Genomic DNA, 20228 nt, shown 5'->3' with positions numbered 1-20228 from the left:
TAGTGATTAGACATTTATATAACTACCATACATTGTATTACAACATTATTGACTGTATTTTTTATGCTATACTTTACATCCCATCATTATTTTGTAATGAGCAATTTGTGCTTCTTAATCCCATCCCCTTTTACACTCACTCCACCTATCGCCTTCCATCTGGCAAAAATCAAAATGTACTCTGTATCTATGAGTTTGTTTATGATTTTTTTTTTTTTTTAGCTTCTATGTAAAAGCAAAATTATTTGGCATTTGTCTTTCTCTGACTTACTCCACTCGGCACAGTACCCTCTAGGTCCATCTATGTTGTTGCAGATGGTCAGATTTCATTCTTTTTTATGGTTAATATTCTATTTGTACATATGTACCATTTCTTCTTTATCCATTCATCCATTGTTAAGACACCCAGGTTGCCTCCATATCTTGGCCTCCACACATGGTAAATAATTCTGCAATAAACATATAAGGATTCATATGTCCCTTTGAAGTAGACATGACCTGTCTTGACTCATGCTGTGGACAGGTTTTAGATTTCTTTGGATGAATACCCAGATGTGGGATTACTGGATCTTTCTTTGTCTCTGGTCTGCTATTAGCATTGCTATCCCAGTTTTGTTTGTTTCCATTTTCATGATATATCTTTTTCCATCTCTTCATTCTCAGTCTATGTGTGTCTTCTGATCTGAGGTGGGTCACTAATACGCAATATATTAAGGATCTTCTTATCCATTCAGCCACTTTTTGATAGGAGCATTTAATTTATTTACATTTAAAGTAATTGCTGAGAGGTATATATTGATTGCTATTTGCACATCAGTGTGAGGGATTAACTCTCGGGACTGATAGGTTATGAGCACGGGCCCATGATCACAGTTGAAGAGCTGCTGTGCAGGGGCTGACCCTACAAAGCAGGATTTGCTTTAGTGGAGCTCTGATGCCTATGGAGTCTGCCCTTTGGGTGTGCCATTTGTAGAGGTGATTGGGTGATGCTCTAGTGTGGTCTGAAGCTGGCCACCTGGTTCTGAGGCCTCTTGGGAGGGGTTGTGTTTCAGGCGAAGTTCAACTGCTGCCTGTGTCCTGCTCAGGGCCATTTGGTATGAACTACGAAGTTATCTGCACATGGTTGACACTTGTACTGGACTCAGAGATGTCTGGGAGAAGCTAAGCTGCAAACCGAAGCCAGCTGCTGCTAGTTCCAGGCTTGAGGCTTCTTACCAAGATGTAGGGGGCACATCGAGGCCAGATGCTGCTTATTTTGGTTTGTGAATTTTTGAGAGATTTTAAGAACATCCACAACATGAGCCAATACAGCTCATTTGTGTGAAACAGCCACTACAAGCAGCTTTGGTGGTCCTGCAAGTTCTCAATCTTTTTACATATTTCTGAAGATATTCTTTTTAGTAACGTTTGAAATTTCTCTACAATTTGTATCTTTGCCTCCAGTGTCACAATACTCTTCCACACAGAATGATCTATCTAAATTTAATATAGTCATTTGATGATATTGCTTAAAATCCTTCAACACTGTCTCCCTTCATTACCTACAGAATAATATCTCTGTTTCTTAGGAAACATGCCAGTTCATGCCAATCCCTATAGTCTCTTCTCTCACCATGCCAGGACTCACACTATGCCACAGACACATAAAACTACTTTTAATTCACTGAACACTGTGTTGTTTTTAGCTTCTAATCCTTTATTATTCTGTTCTCTCTGCTAAAATGTCCCCACTTTTTTCCCCATTTTTATTTTTCACTACATTTAATTCCCTTTTAACAGTTTTGGCTTAGTTGAAGTCTTAACTCTTCAAAAAAGCCTCCTCTAATATCTCAGGGTGAGGTAGGTGTGCTTCCCCGAGTTATGTGCCTGATTCTCCCAGTAAATCTTAAGTTCCTTGAGATCAAAGGCTCCTTCACATTTTCATTTCCCTTCATGTCAGATAGTGCCCTACACTTAGAAGATGTTCAGTATATTTGCTGAATATTAAAAATAATTAAGGAAAGGAGACAATATAGGATGAATAATATTCTAATTTATAGATGCACACACATATTACACTTAATAAAATTTCAAATGCCATCTTCAATTTTAACTAATTTACTCGATGTAGAATACTCATAAGACTAATTATTTGATGTGGTCAGTAATCCAGGATTAGAAAAAGGAAAAACAGTGTTCTCCCCACCTCAGTTCTCATAAAGGAAAAGAGTAGTATGTGAATGTACACATTGAATTTTTTTATTTCTAGATAAGAAGAGAACCCACAGTTAATTTCTTAAAAGAATTTAAAATACCTACTACTTCTGAAACCCTCAAAACCATAACAAAGTTTTTTACTTTGAGATGAAATATTTAAAAATCTCCACATTATTTTTTTATTATTTCTAATTTCTAGGCTTTAAACAAAATGATTTGACTTCATTAGACTCTATATATAATTCTTATGGAAGTGCACCTATAAGAGTGAATAAAAGGAAAATTATACTAAATTAGCACATACAATTAGCATTGCTAATCTCAAATAAAATGGCCGAGTTGAAAGTTTAACAAGGGTATATTTCGATATGGGCCAAGTAACATAATGAACACTTGGACAAAAACAAGTAATATAGTCTAATGAGTATGAGGAAACAACTACTTGAGGAAATTATGTTGAAAATTAGGTCATGTGGAAAATCACTAGGTAGAGATTGAAAGATTATTTCAGGGAGAGGGAACAACATTAGCAGACTTATGTGAGAGAGGGCATCCTAAAGTCGAGAAACTGACTTTCAGAATGGCTTGAGCTTAAATCGTGAGTGAAAAGGGGATGACTTATGGGGAGGAAGGGGAGGAAGGGTAGAAGAGAGTCAACGGCAAAAAATAAATCTACTTTCTGAGGACAATAAAAGCAGAGGTTGAGAAATAAGTGACTTGTCCAAAGTCAAGAATGTGTTAGTGGTAGAGTGGGTATTAGAATTCTAATCACCTGGCTTTAAGTCTAAATACATTAGAGTCAAAGTAGCGAAATGACTAAAGATCATCACTCATGGTTTGACATACTAGATTCAAACTTGGCTTGTACAATTACTAGTTGTTAACCTTAGGTAGAATAATTAAACTTGCTGTACTTAAGCTTTAGTATCCTCCAAATTATATACTGATATTAAGTTCTATTATTAACTAGGTATGAGGAATGTGGCAGCTAGTTTCCTAAGATGCCTCTTCCCCCATAGAGGCATCTTCTTCCAGCTAGCTGTACCATTACATAATATTACTCTACCCATGAATCTGGGTTGGCTTTGTGATTCACATTTTGATCAATTGAATGTGGCAAACTTGAGCTGCTTTAGTTCATAGACTAGTTAGAAGAAGACTTAAGTTTCTCTTTGAGTGATGTGAAATGCTCACTCTTAGGACACTCCTACTTTCAACCCAAATGTTATTCTATTAAAAACTATAGTCACGTAGAAAACTCATGTGTGGGTATTCTGGTCAACAGCTCCAGCTGAGCTCCTAGCAGACAACCAGGATCAACAGTCAGCTACATGAATGAGCCATCTCAAATAAAAAGCCCAGTGTGGACTTCAGATGCCTATAATTTTCCAGTCAAATTTAGAGTGTTATCTCATGAAGATCCTCAAGTGAGAAGTGTCCAGCTAGATGATCTAAAGAAGAATGAGAGATGATAATTAATTGTTGGTTATCCTTGGCAATTATTTTTTTAAATGTTTGTACATATTTGTTTTATATATTAAAACAAAATAAATTTTAGACTAAAATTTTTTGTGTTATAAAATATCTATTTATGAATTTCTAAAGATTTCTCCTTCTTAGGAAACCATCTCTCTCACTTTCTATTTGGTTCTGAGAAACTAAATAACCTAACGGTATTTCTTCCAATGATAAGAGGTTTTATCTCCTGTCTTTCACTCTAGGAGATGAAAGACTATTATACATCTATGTCATGTTAATTTATTTTACATACATATTTTTATTTTATTAATTACATATATATTTTATTTTATTTATTTATTTTATTACATGCATATTATTGTTACATACATATTTTACATGCATATTTGCATACAAATATTTACTATTTTTACTACAGCATTTTGACATCAAATATTAACTCATGCCCAGTACAGAAAAAAGAAAAGAAAAAATTAAACAACACAAATCCTATCTCATGAAGATAAAAGTATTAACAATTTGGTACATGTCTCTTTAGTAACATACACTTAAGAACTTTTTTCTTGTAGAAAGTCTTGTACTATAATGATACTCTACTGATTTGAGGCCTGTTTTATGTCACCTTGCAATATGTCAACAATTTTTATTATGTCATTTTAATCTCTTCTACAATATCGTTTTATTGTCATTGCATTATTTGTTCAACCAATCCATATTGTTAACCATTTAGTTGCTTCCAAAGCTTCATATTTGTAATGTGTTTATTTTACCGTAGCAAATATTACATTTTTTATATTATTATATAAAGCAATCATTATTATACATCTATACAAATAAGTGCAATATTTTAAATTATTAATGTTTAACTTCTTTTAATATGATTATTGGCTCTTTTAATGTAAATGTAACCCCATATATTTGTTCCATATATGTATAGTGATGCCCATATTTCTTTAGGATCATTTTTAATGTTCTAACAAATTGTCAATGTTACATTTTGTCTTAAATGTTGCAGATATTCTTCTAATATTTGACTTTTATTTTTGATTTTGATAGTTTATAACACACGTGTTTAATTCTATGTAATCAAATATATTTATCTTTCAGTTAACTTTATAAATTCCTTACCTATGTAGTCAGTTTTTGCTACATAAGTAACAATTATTCTGATGGATCAAATGTTGGTACAGAAGATAATAAAAATATTAATATATGTACCCAAGGTGTTTCCAGATTTCTCATATTTTGAGCAGAATCTTACCCTTTTATGTCCAAAATCATAATACAAGTTTTTAATATTTAATATTATAAATTATAGCTCCTTCCTCAAGCCTTGATCAAGGTCTTGAAGAAGCTGACACATCCTATTTGTGGCTTATCCTATTTTACATTGAATACATATGCATGATAGTCCTTCCCTTTACTTTCCAAAGTGAGGTTAAACAAGGCTGCTGATTTTTAAAAACTTTATTAAATGTACAAGAACATTTAATACTATATATAATTTTCCACATTGTTTATGAACTAGTCTTACACCTCTGAGATTTGCTGGTAAAGCTGTCTCCCTCTGAGCTCAGAGCCAACATGATGGGGTTAGAGAATCCTCCCCATACAGATGGGAATTCTCTCTCGCTCGCTCTATTTCTCTGTACTTAAGAATTCACTTGCATACCCTGTTTTTAAAAGGTGTCTATGATTATCTAACATAATAATTTCTGAAAAGATTTTGCCCTGTCCTCAGTGAAAAGCATTTACACAAAAATTAAAGGCATGTTTATACTCTTAGCAGATATTTTTCATTGCAAATGGCAGACAAAAAAGTCACACTAGGCATGGTAAAAAGAAAGTTGTTCATTCTCAAGTTCATGTAACTATGGGAAAGGCAAAGATCTCTGGTGTGACTAAACCCAGGGAATGGAACACTGCTAAATTCTTACTCTACCTCACTCCCTTTCCCAACACATGCAGACAACTCTTATTACTCCATTTTCTAACATGTTGGTTTCAGTTTTTCTAACTGTGAACTGGCCTCCTCTCCACAGCAGGTATAAAGCTACCAACAGCCCACACTTCTCATCTCAAACCTTCACCACGAGAAAAGGGTAGAAACAGTCCTACAGCTCAATTTGAAAACATCCCAGCAGCTTTTAATGACCATTTTATCTACACTCAGCAATCATGAGGCTCAGAAATATGAGGTAAAGTCTTTGATTTCCAAATAAATTTATTGAAAGAAGAAAAATTGTATAGTTGGATCAATTAGATGAAAAAAATAGAGATTTTAGAAGATTCTAGGACCTTTTCAACTCTAATTTTAGACACATCAATATGTATTCCTTCTTCAGGACTTTATTTCTACTTAATTTAAGACAACTTTTTGAGCCTAGATTTTTCTCTGCATATAATACATAATGAGTGTCATGGTATTACAGTACAAGACAAGGCAGAACATACTAATGGCCAAAGGCATGGACCCTGGAGGCGGTCTGCCTGCATCCAAATCCCGGCTCTGCCATGTGTGAGTTGTATCACTTGGGCAATTACTGAATTTATGTGTTCTGAGATTCCCCATTGTCAGCACTGAGCTGATTGAGAAGAGAAGTTTTCGGTGGTGAGACGCCCAGTTGTAGGAACACACGAGGGGCAGACATGAGAATGAAACAGCAGGCATCAACTTTATTGCAGGAAGCATGCTTTTATTGCGGGGAGTGTACTTAGGCTTCCACTCTTAAGGGACTGCATGAGCTCCACATATATCAGAGTAAATAGTGGCATTCTGCCACACATATTTGATACAATAAGCTGAATTATGTTTACATATGTTAGGCACAAGCACCCTACTACACTAATATAACATTCTAAATCCGGGATCCTATTCCTAGACACAAGCCTGGATCACAGCCAGACCTGGGACCAGCCAGGTGTGGGACCCACACCCATCTTTAAAACAGATAATAATAGTACTTATCACGTAAGGATTTTACGATCCTTAAATAAATTAAAATATGTAAAGAACTTAGAATATTGCCTCAAACATACTAAGCGTTAAAAAAGATAAATGTATTATTTTCAGTTATCAAATCTTACAAGTATCAAAACAATATCAATAATTTCTGTGCAAGTTACAGGTTCCAAAAGTAATACTTCAAAGTTGATAGTAATTCTTTTTTTGTCTTATTCCATTTCATTATCCTTTTGAAGCATAAATTCAACATGTTTAGTAACAACCTTTGATTCTAATTTACAATTGAAATAATTTTAGAGCCTGGTACACAAAGAGCTTCTCATATAATCTTCTTTTACTTCCCACTCCCCAACCAAGCATAAATACTGTCAGAGGCATGACAATTTCTTCCTCATGCGAAACCACTTAGTAATGATGTAAATCAGTGATTTGCAAATAAACAGTCTTGAGTTTTGGTCGAATATCTTTGTACTACAGTGATTCTGATCCCTAGAATGACAAAAAATTTAAAGAATAATCATCCTTATCACTAACCGCAAAGAATAAATACATTGTACGTGACCATGGCCTAAACATGAAGCGACAACAAATAAAAATGTACTGATGGGGAATTTAAGAATTCTTAGGGCTTAAACTGATTTCTCTTCTCTAGGAGTTTACTTGGCTTAAATTTAAGAAACTCATTGGTCTGATCACATCTGGTTTGACTAATACTATAGCTTCTCAAGTTTCACAAATAGTGATTTGTTGAAGTTACATGTTTTCTACCTCCTTTTGCCCCAGAAAAGAAAATGAATCTTTCCAATATCTTTCTTGTTCCTCAGTGGAATTAACTGATTTTTTTTTTTTTTAACTTATAGGCTGAATTTAATTTATCACAATTTAAACTTATTTTCTTCCAAAATATTTAAAATATTTTAGATTTGAGTAAGATTTAACATGGAAAAATTTTACAGTTTATCTATTAGAAATAGATATACAAGGGAATTCTCATGATTTTGTTTGTCTAAAGCCCAGGGTAGTTTCACGACACAGTAATACATTTTTTTCAGTCAGGGTCCATCTAGGAAAGAGAAGCAAATTTAGATCTTTCATAATGATCTTTAATATAAAGAATTGGTTATATTTGGAATGGAATAGCATTGAAGTCAAACAAGAGATGGCGAAGCAATTTAGAGATTAGCAACAGCAGACTCTATCGGCCTCAGGTCTAGAGAAAAAAGAAAAAAAGTGGTTATATAACAAGAAGCTCTCTGATTGACCAATCTTACCTGAAAGTGAGAGGGCAATGGGTCCAGGGAAATGTGGTTTCCCATGATATAGAGCAGAGCAAGGGTAATACAGAAGATGGGGCTGGGAGCAAATTGGCAGTCATCAGCTATATAGGGAGTGTATAAAGTGAAGAAAGCTCTCTAGCTCTTGTCTGTGTGATCTTCACACTGCAAGCATCAATACAACATGGGAGCTTTTTTTTGGAAGGTAAATTCTTATGGCCCACCACAGATTCAGAATATCTGAGGTGGGCCCAGGCATTTGTATTTTAGGATTTATTTTGGTAAATTATCAGACAAGTTTATAGTCAAATCATCTTTTTCTTCTCCTTCTCCCTTTTACCTGACACTATAACATTCTGGGATGATAATGCTCAGATAAGTCAGCCTTTTTGAGGATCATGCTGATCTACTAAATCTTCTAGCAGATTTACTAACTACAATGGAACCTATTGTTTCTACTTCCGAATCTCATCTAGAAAACAGTAGAGATAACTCCCGAGTGTAAGTAGGCACCACTTGAGTTGTTTATATTTTCTTAGATGGCAGATAGCTGTGATTGGATGTAGTGCTAATGATTCTGGGCAGTGACATATACAAAGAAATATGCCTCAGAAATCGGGGCCTTTCTCTGTTCTGATGGTAACAAAAAAATAAACTGCTTAGCAAATCTCCTTTACCTTATCCACAAGATACATTTCTCTCCTGTCACTTTAGAGAGCCAATTTTCTCTTGTCTTCTGTTTGCTATGAATAGATTTGAGGAATACAATGTTGTGAGCTGAAATAGTCTATTCAGTTTGATAAAGTAAATTTGCTCCATTATTTTCTATCTTAACTTTCGTTTGCTTACTCTTCCAAATCAGTTTCTTAACTTCCAACAATCTAGGGAGGCTTTCTGCTTAGACTTATGTTGCTTGTTGAATCATTTCATTAACTGCAATGCTTTGCACATCTTTCTTTGTTATTTATGCCTTTAATGATTTTGAATAATAGTTTCAGCATTCTAGTTTACTTTTAAAATGTCCTTCCTTAGCATTGCATTGTCTTTAATACAAACACAGACAATATAGCTGAGCAATTAGTGACTTTCTCTCTTCGCCGCTCAAAATTTCTGTAATTGAAAAAGTTAAAAATATTTCCAGTAAAAAATATTTAATAACTTTGTTATCAATAATCTCGTTTAGTTATCTTTGTACCTCATTAAATTATTACACTTAGCTTAGGAAACTACAATAAGGAGGAAGAGAGGAACTACACCTTAGCATTCCTAAGTTACAAATAAAAATATGACACATACAACAAACTAAACAACAGAGTATGTTTTATATAAATTAATGGTTTTTATAACTTTATTGATAGTCAAATGTATTTTGCAAAAACAAATCCCCAAATAGCAAATTATTATGCAGCTGACACGCAAACAAGGTGTTTTATAAGAAAAATAAAACACGTAAATATTTTTACACACGTTCTCAAAAAGGACAGTAAAAAATTAAATATATGAACTAGGTGAAAAACAATCTGTAACCTCATTATAGAAATGATGCCTCTTGTATTCAGTTCTGGTTTCAAGAAGAAGATGCCTAGTAGGAAGAAGCCCATTGAAGTAGGAAGCACTATCAAGTATATCAACCTGAGAAAGGTATTTACAGTTGTCAGCCTGAACCTCTGAGAGGAGAAACAGAAGGAAAGAATACAGTGCAACTAAACCTGAGACCATTGGATTCACAGTCAGGATCAATAATATTCAATAACCAGTTAGAAGAAAATTCAAAATTAGGATGTTAAATACTACGTGCTGTGACACTCCTTTTATGTAGTTCTTGGTGATAGTGTAAAAATGGAAGAAAGGAGAAAAAAACTAAACATGCTATAGAGACTAAGAAAGAAAAAATGGCAGAGTTTGTGGGAATGTTAGGGAGAAACTGATAAGACAAAAGAATTGTCTGTGGAATTGAGAAGCTTTAATTTTCTCTTTTAAAATGTGTTATTTTTTATAAAATATCTTTTCTAATTGGAACACAAACCATTTTAGAAATTAGTTTTGGAAATCCTTCTTGTTAGAGCTATCTGCTTAAAGATTCGCAGCTCCCTAGGGACCATCTTCCCAGCAAAGAGAGATACAATATTTGGAAATCTGCTAAGCTCAAGTCATTCGTTATGAAGATTTCTGTCAGAAAAATAAATTTAAGTGTGTATCTTTCATAGACTGCTGTCCTTGTAGCTCTAATATAATCTCTTCCTTGTAAACAGAGTTTAATGTATTATGTACTATTGAATTAAAGGGTATAAAAAATTGTTTAACCTCTGGGAACCTCTACACACCTGAGAATTGCCATGACCTTGAGGTCTTGAGAACAGTATCAGTTACTTCTGATTCTCTTCCTACCTAGCACAGGACTTGGTGCCTAGCTGCAGCTGGCTTTCAAAGCAAGCCAGTTCTATGAGTAATTCTAACCGGAATATATAGCCATGTGATTTTCACATTTTTCGCTGTTTGCCTTTCTCTTCCTTGTATATTTAATATATACAAATGGGGTCAAGGAAATATAGCTATTAATAAAAGTAGAAGGAAATCACAGGAGACACATTTCTCTTTTTCTAATTTTTTTTTCTCAAATAGTTAATTAACAGGGTAAATGACATTGCACACATAGACTTTTTTACCCTAAAATAATGATTGCACATGGAACCAAAACTTCAAATGGTCCAATAGATATAGAAATAGATGTTTTCTTTCCACCCCTTTCCAGAATCTTAATTCTTCTTCCACAAAGCAATGACTGGTACCAATCTCTTGTACATAATAATCATAATCATAAAGTCTTATTATTTGTAATGACTAATAGTATTCAAATATAGAACAGTTATAACTTTTCAAGTCCTCTATTATTGGTTCAAAGAATATTCCTATAAATAGATCTTTCTGCACAAATAAATTTATTTGTAAATACATTCCTAAAAGTGGAATTTTACTGATATTGCCATATTATCTTACAAGGGGGATTGTTCCTGCTTACATTCTCATAAGGAATGTGTAGTCATGCTGCTGTCATAGATCAAGTTATTGAGTTTTGAACTTTCACATAGGAGAATATGTTACTTAAATGTGGTTATAGTTTGTGTATATGTAATTGTCATAAGATGTAGTTAAGCATCTTTTCATATTTTAAAAGTATATTTTCCTATAATTGCCTGTCATATCTTTTGCCCATCTTGTTTTCTATGGTATTGAACTTTTTCTACAGACAATATAAAGTTTTTATATAAAGGACATTATGACTTTGAGATAGGACTTGTAAATATTTGTTTTCAATTTTCCTTTGGACTTACAGTACTTTTCCATGTAGAAATTTTTATGTTTATGTATTAAAGTATATTATATTAATATTCTTAATTGTAGGGCTTTTGCATGTTTTGTCTTGCCTAGAAAGACATTCACTAGAAAACATTAAATATAAATAAATCCATCAATCTAGAAATTCTATACAATTTTGAAAATTACATGAGTAATTGAAAGAAAGCTATATGTGTATTTTAATAAAGAAATTAATAATCACAACAGGTGATGATTATGGATAAATAACAATTTTTTTCTAGGTCAGCATTTCTCAAAGTTTATGTCTAAAACTCAAGTTGGTCTGGATAGTAATATGAAAAAAAAGGATTCTGTGGTTAAATACTTTTAGAGTATACTGAATAATGTAGAGCTAGCCAGTTTTTTTATTGCAGCATTTCTCAAAGTCTTTAATAGATGATTATGTGAAGAACTTTATATGTATTTGTCTTTAGATCTCATTTATGCCCTCTCCCCAAAGCAGAATCTGAGTCAAGGATCCCAATGCATATGGTTTATTTGGGAGATAATCCCAGGAAACAGCATTAGGAGACTGGGTAAGTGGCACAAAAGAGAGGAAACCACTACAGATAGCATAATGAGTAGGTTCTCACCGTGGGCAGCTGAGGCACAATCCCAGTGGGGAATTCTAAGAGACTGGGTAGAATATACCACGGAGTTGTTCGAGGCTGAGATGAGGAATCTAAGATATTTATCCTCTAACCTCTATTCATCATTACTTGAGAACCGTTCCCAATGATGTTAACTGCCTGGCACTTCCTTAGGAGGAAAATTCTGGCATGCTCAGAAATGATGAGTGCTGATGGAGTTTGAACAGTGCACCAACAGTTTATGCTAGAGCGTCTATTTTTAAAGTGGATTTACCCAAGTGTTTGTGGAGAGAAAAGAAAGCTTTCATCCTATTTAACTCTCTGTCGACTCATTCTCCTTGTTTCTCTCTAAGGGAGGATGGGTTTGCTACCTCAATCAGTTTGCAAAGTTTAAGATGTGTAATATTTGTGAATAGACAGGATACTATCCTTACAAAAATTGTGTTTGTCTCTACGATTGTCCTTGAAATTATCCTTTATTTCTGCTTTAGGTCCAGCTCAGAACAGTTTAACCATCTAGAACTCTTCTCTTTGAGCACTCAGTTAAACTAATGATTGCTGCAGGTCCTTACACCAAGTGTCTAACCTAACACCATTAAGTTACCAAAATTTAGATTTTGTGTTAGAGGAAGATATGACGGTTAGTTTTATGTGCAACTTGGGTGAACTATGGTGTCCAGTTATTTAATCTTACAATAATCTGAGTGTTACTTTGAATGTATTTTGTACATGTGGATAATGGCTCAATCTGGTGACTTTAAGTAAAGGAGATTGCCCACAATAATGTGGTGGGCTTTCTCCAATCAGCTGAAGGTCTTAAGAGTAAAACTTGAGGTTTCATGAAGAAGAGATTCTGCCTTAAAACTGAAGCATCACTTCTGTTTGCCTCCTGGCTCACCTTACAGATATACTGAAACCCAGCTTTACCTGAACTCTACATTTGAGTATTAAGCACTGGTCCATCTAACAATAAGATGATATTTTTTTCCCATTATGTTATAGCTCCTTATTAGTATAAGCTACCTCAGAAAACTCATAGGAACGAAGTGATTGTGAAATGAGAATCAGGTAGTATTTGAATCTCGAGACAAATGCCATTTAATATCACTGAAATCATATCTAACTCTTAATAAACTCATGTTTTTGAAAATAGTTTAAGAAATTCAGTCTTGGCCACATGAAGCTTTTTCTAATCCTACTATTTTAGCAATAAAAACCAATTTGATTGCCATTACTACTTCAGATCTCCAGAGCACATTCATTCTTATTATTTCATTTGAGCATAATCATAGTGTATTATTTATCTCTCTCAGGTATATTTTAATAAGGTATTATTATATAGGCTACCTATATTTAGTGATTATTTGGCTATATTATATATCTGATTTGTGCATGATATACTGTTAGAATAAATACTAGGCTTTCTGTCATAATCTTAATTACATGTTACTTCATTCTGTTATAATTAGAATATCTTCTTAAATTCATATTGTGTATTTTAGTTTTATGTAGTTTTAATATATCTTATATATACATATATATATACTCCACAAAACATAAAAGCAGTCTTTAGACGATGAGTCGCAGTTTGTAGTTTCAAAAATCTATCATCATGTCTATAGTGACTAGATCAATTTTATTTTATTTTATTTTATTTTTTAAAGAAATATATGGCTTTCATTTCTTTCTCATTAACCACACTCAAGTATTTTAGAGGGAAAAACAATAAAGCATCTACTTCTTCCTGAAAGCAGTTTATGCTAATCTCAGTACGACTAAGTTTTTTGTTTGTTGTTTTTTAGTAGGCAAACATGCATTTGGAATTTCAACACATAAAACAAGAATAAAGGCAATAATTTAAAAAGCTGGAAAATAAAAAAAATATTAATCCTGAAAATGAGATAAGAGGACATATTCTCTGGAAAGGAAATTAGTAAGAAAATGTACTTGAATCTGACTGAGAAAATATTAAAAACCAAATATAGAAAACAGGGTAGAAGATGTCATGTGATCTGCTTAGCTTGATTATATCTATATTTTGGTAATGCTTTCTGTTTATTTTCCTGAAGAACTTGTGAAATGATGAGATTATGAACACTGTGGAATGATGACAGCATTGGGATATATTAATTCACAATATTAATAGAATAAACTTGAAAAATAATAACATATAAACTAAGCATATTATATATAGATAATTATAGGTAAGTATGTATATCCATAATATTCAAAGAGAAAGGTTAGGAAAAACTCATTAATTTTTTTCATGATGTAAAATTGACTTTTAACACATGAAATAATTACAGGTAACATCGATTAAGGTATGACTTAATCTATAAGGGAAACTAAAATGATTTTGGTGTTTCCAAAACCAAACTATCCTGTTATTAGGAAGTGTTTCTTTAAGTTGTCTATTAAATCATGAATATTTCAAAAACAGTACAGTTAAAAATATATTCTTAAGAAATTTAAATAAACATCTGGTTAATATATCTTAGCTATGTGCAAAAGTCAGGATAGGATAGATTATGAACATATATTAACAAAATCCCACTGATTTAACACAACAAGGATTGATTTCTCACTTGTCGAAGTCTTTCCTGGGTCTAAAAGTCTTCCCAAAATAGTTCTCCTCCGTGCGGCTTCTCAGAATTCTAGGCTGGTAGAGGCTCCGCCATCCTACTGCTGTGCTATCTGAAGTAGGTGGTACCCTTAGTCAATGAACCAGGAAAGAATCACTGAAAGATATCAAACCATCAATTGAATATTTTATCCTGGAAGTGATATAGGTCACTTCTGCTCAAAGCTCATTACCTAGAAATAGTCACATGTCTCTATCTAATTACAACAGAGCATGGGATTGTAATCCCCCCATTCACCTATAGAAGGAAAGGAAAATTGGATGTACAAAAACATTAGAAATCTCTACCCCAAGCCTCAGGACTTGAAATTAAAGCTCCATGCAGAATTCGCATTATACAGAGTTCTCAGTAATTCTTCCATGTTGCCTAAAATACAAAGTTTGCATCAGTATATATGTGGTGTTTTGTATTACTATAAACATAGCTTTGTAGTAATGGATATGCTTTTCTCTGTATCTGAAAGTCATGGTATAAAGCAATTGGAGATGATGTTGAACAATGTAAGGACAACAACAAAAATGCAACAATAAAACATGTACATACATCATTAATATAAAATTTCTCATTTATTACTTTAGTGTCTAATCAGAAAAAAAAATCACTACTTGAGACATATGTTAATGTTAAGAAACTAAAAAGAACTCCAACTTTTGGCACATATACACAAAATTATTGTACAGGTTAATACTTCTACTCAGTGTTAGCCCATGGTAATTCTACAGGGCCTTTTTTTTCCCCAGGGTACTCTCCTCCAGAGAGAAGACCTGGCAGTTGCTGCAGCTGTTCCTGCCCAATGAGAATGGTATTATATTCATGGTAACAGATGTTACACCTGGAGGTTTATCTTTTACTTTCAGTAAAATTTCAATCCATAACAGAAAGTTTTATGAAACATCAATAATTTCACAAAATAAATGTTCAACTTCAAATTTTAACTGTTTTAAAAAATAACGTGCTTTAATTTCACAAAGTTAATGTAATTGATTAAAATTAGTCATCATTTAAAAAATTTTAAAATATCACTACTAGAAAATAATAAGCATTTAGATACACCGGCTGCAAATCTGAAATTACTTACATGAAGGATCTCTCTCTCTCTCTCTCTCTCATATAATTTGATCTCAACTTCTAGTGGTAATTAGAGTGAGAGTTAACCATATTTTTATGTTTGTTTTATTTCTGACTGTGACTGAGATGCTTAAACTTTCCTACTTCACTATAATCAAGGGATAAATATTTCTTTAGATAAATTTTCAAAAGGAAGTATAGAAAGATGATTTAAATTCATCTTGTCACATAATATTATATTATCTATCTGAAATCTTTGATGAATTTTTAGAAAAAGTCAAAGTGAAAATAATTTAGAGCCTGATCACCACTCTATGTACAGTTAATATTCAACATATTTCATTCAGCAAATACTTAGTGAGTACCCACCATGTACTTGTTCCAAACTTGGTTCTTGGTAGAGTAGTGGTGCAGATAAGCATCTACTAGAAAGCAGAATCTGAGAAGGAGGTTAGATTTCTGACAGGCAAAGAGGCTTGAATTCCTTATCAGTCAGTCATTGGGTGCAGCAGCCCATAGGAAAGTGGCATGACTTTGGGCAAGGCAACCAGCAGCTCTCTAGAAGCTGGGTGAATAAGTCTTTCAGTCTTGAAGGCAGGGATCCCATCATCACAGAGTCCATACAATCCTTTCCCTCAAAGAGTGTAAACAAAATTATATAACCTATTTTACATACAAGTTTACTTGTGGTTTAAATTTTAATTTCTAATTTTTTTTAATGAAGAGACTGGTAAAATTCCTGAAGGATCTGTCTTAGATCTGTTTTGTTTTGGATCAACTTTTTCATATGTATTCCATTGTCAAGTAAGTATGAGTAATATCTTTACATATAGACTCTAAAACTATGGACTCAGCTATAGCCTTAACATATTTTCTTTAATAGCTCAGTACAAAAAGAATACTATATTTATTGCATATTATTGGGGTACAAGGAAATTTAAGTATGTAATAGAGTATTCAAAAAAATTGAGATGAGGAGTAAATAACATCATAATATTCCATTTAGAAGCATGTTAATAAAAACTATTTAAATATAGTGTCATAAAGAATGTATTATACAAAGTTATCTGAAGCAGACACTTGATATTAATTTCGGGAGAATGTCTGGATTTGTCTACATCAGTTATTACATGTAATTTTAAATGACCATTTAACCTTTCTATGTATTCAACTACTTTTGGTTCAAGATAGGATTAAGGGTTGTTCAAATAGGATCTAAATGGTGATGTTTAAAACTGTTTGTAACTGCGTTTGATTCTGCAGTTGTTTTACAAAAAGTCACCCTTCAGGGGACCTGACCTCCAGGATATGTTTTCTATGCTCAAGAGACTGGAGATAATAGAGGTTTTAATACAGCTATTCAGAAACTAACAGAGCATTTTAGACTTCAGAAAAAATATTCCCTCTGAGAGACATATGTTCAGGGAGATAGCTGAAGAACACGGTTAGCCTGTTGATTCCTTGGTTAGCAATCTGAGCACCTAGTCTCATCGCATGACTTAAGAGCATAAAATCACATCTGGCTGTAGAGTTAAATGAGTAGCGAATTCATTTTCTGAGAACGTTTCATATGTAGACTGGTAATCTAGGATTTTATTTCATCGTGAGTATGTGATTTCTTAGTCTATGAAGGTAGTATACCAGCAAGATATGCATGTTTAATTAGTATGTAAAGCAAATTAAAAACCCAAAAAAACAGAAGGCCCAGAAACAATTCTATCAGATTTTAACCACATTTTATCAAACAAACCTGGTATGATGATCCTAGCAGTGTATTTGAGGGTATTTGACACGCAGAAAAGCAATGTTACTCTTTTATATCTATAATAAATTTTGACATAAGAATATTCATGGTATGTACTAGATAATAAATGTAAATAAAATATATAAATGCTATTGAATGGGAGTCACTGTGACAAAGTCAGAATTGAAATCTGAAATTAGAACATCCTTCTAGAGTATAAAATATTCATATTTCTATACAGTGGCAGAGAGGTATTTTATATAATATTTTCTGATCTCTTCAAAAAAGGATTCAAATAAACTAGCCCACAGTGTGTAGAGCCAACCAAAATGACCTAAATGTGTTGTGTTATTGATAAAGGGAAAACAACATAAACGAAGCAAATATAATTATCATTAAATAATCCACAATGAACAGATTACTATGTCAAGCAATAAAAAGTCAGAGAAAGCCATTGAGAGGCTAAACTGTTTTGCTATCTATTCAGTGGAAAAATATTTTAAGTTACAAAATTTTTGAGACTACATCATTTTTATTAACCTGCATGCCATGCACTTGGTTTCTTTCTTTTGTCAACTGGCTAGTTGTATCAAGAGGAAAGAATTATTGTCATCCAAGATCAGCATGGAATAAGAGTGAAAGCATTCCCAAAGATTTAGGAGAGGGAAGAGTGCATGTTACTGAAGCAACATGGTTGGAGCCACAAGCTGTGTTTCCATACATTTTCAAGAAGGCTGAGACTATCTGACCTCAATTTTGAAGACTGTTCCAAGAGAGTCATGTGTTGTCTGTGCTCATCTCTTTCTAATGAGCATCTTCAGGAAATGGAGTACTTAACTATACCTTATTCTTTAGAATAGCTGTACTTAGAAGAACTTTGGAGATCAAAAAGAAGCAGAATTTTTTAGTTAATTTGAACAAGAAGTCAAGTATCATTGGATCTCAGGTTTTATCGATCAGGCAGATGGGTTTTAATTGACCACTGGTGTTTGTTGTTGTTGAGTTTTTTCTATATTTTTAGATTTAATAAGTTGTTTACAATTAAATTGTAAAACTTCTCATATCTCATAAAAATAGATTTCTGACTAGATGTAACAACGCTGAATCAATATTACATTATATAATCAACTGGTGCTATTCCCTTGAGAAAGGTATTTTTCTTCAGTTTGTCTTGTTCTTCAACTTTTATTCATATTCGTGACATAGATTTAGAACAGTCAGTTGTTCTTTTCATGGAGATTACTCAATTTTTTTCTTATTAGAATCCCATTTGTTTCCTGCATGCATCTCATGGGGATTTGAGTAAACTCCAGGTCTAGACTAAGAGAATCTGGCACAAATATTCCTAATATCTACTTTGACAAGAACAGAAATAACATCTTTACAGATTGAGACTAATACAGATTTTACAGCTCAACCTTGAATTAAAATCAGAATGTTTTTGACCTCATGAGAGAATAGAATTTATTGGCAGTTTAAGCAAGTCTGAAACTAATGGTTGAAATCAATTTATTTACTATGGATTTTCCCCCCTAGGAATGCTCTTTTAGAGATTAAAAACATATGCATAATGAGGATTACCTCTTGTAATTTATATTTTCATATGTTCTCATGTTAAGGAAGTGGGCAAATAAGTTTGATTATATTTTATTTTTTCCATTATATGGAAATAAGTCATTACTCAAATTTTTCTTAAAAAATATTTTTAGATAACATACTAAAACTTAGTCTTATTGAATTATTCCCCTCAGAACAGTATTGATATACTATAGAATATATGGGATTAAGTCTTTCCTAAAATATCAGCTTTGTATATGCATAGATTTTTTAATCTTGTAAAGTATTGACTGATAACTTTACAGATTATGCAGTTAAATGAAAGTAATGAAATGAAGTACAGTAACCAATTGATCAATACCTTGTTTTATTCTATATTTATTAATTTTGTTTCTAATATTTATTTGATACATTATATAATCTAACTACAAAACACATAAATAATAAGACAAAATGGAATCAATACAATTAAAGAGAATACTACATTATTTCCTTTAAGAAGAATGATGAAATGGTAACCAAACTAAAAAGCTTTGATTTTTCCCCCTTTTGAAAGCATTTTATATATGTTTGTGTCTATGCATACATATGTATTTACATTTATGTTAGTTTTTAGAGGTAGTTTATTAAATGACACTTTTTTGGGATTTAGAAATTAGTCTAATCAATTTGCAGTTTTTGGTGAATGTTTTGAGCTAAATAAACTTTTAGTCTGAAATGACAGAAGTAGATCAACTTTTATATTATTTGCTATAAATAACAGTATAAATTACTTGAGCAGTATAAATCACATCAGTATACACTTTGCTTTAAAAAACATAAGGAACTTCAGTGCTACTGTTTTACATAATGCATTTAGGATGAAATTAAGCATTTTCTATTGGAATCTTGCAATAAAATTAAGAATTTTTGGATATGTGATGTTCAGTTGCTGTACTTGTTTAAAACAAAACAAAAAAAGCCCCCAGTTTTAGCAAGAGTTACATACGAAATCAAGTAATAAATCCTCCTGCCCCTTGCAAGGTACAAGTCACTATTTTGGAGAGGGAATAAAGAAATTCAAACTGGTTTTATTCCCAGAATGTAGTACAAAGTAAGCAAGAATCAAGAGGGGAAACCTCATGGAGAAGACTAATATCCAGACTTTAAGGTGTAATGCTTTATCCTTTGTTTGAAGTATCTTAGACATCCCTAAAAAAAGGGAGAAGAAAAAACTCATGGTCAAGCATTAATCCAAATATGCAGTTAGAATCAATAATTTATTACTTTTGCACATCAAAATATTAAAAACTAGCCTTAAAATCTTCAAAAATTTTAGAACAACATTCTGAAGGGGAAAAAATACTCATGAAAGAA

Source organism: Pteropus medius, unplaced genomic scaffold (genome assembly GCF_902729225.1).
Source record: "Pteropus medius unplaced genomic scaffold, Ma_sr-lr_union100, whole genome shotgun sequence".
Lineage (NCBI taxonomy): Eukaryota > Metazoa > Chordata > Mammalia > Chiroptera > Pteropodidae > Pteropus > Pteropus medius.
This window is presented reverse-complemented; position numbering follows the sequence as displayed.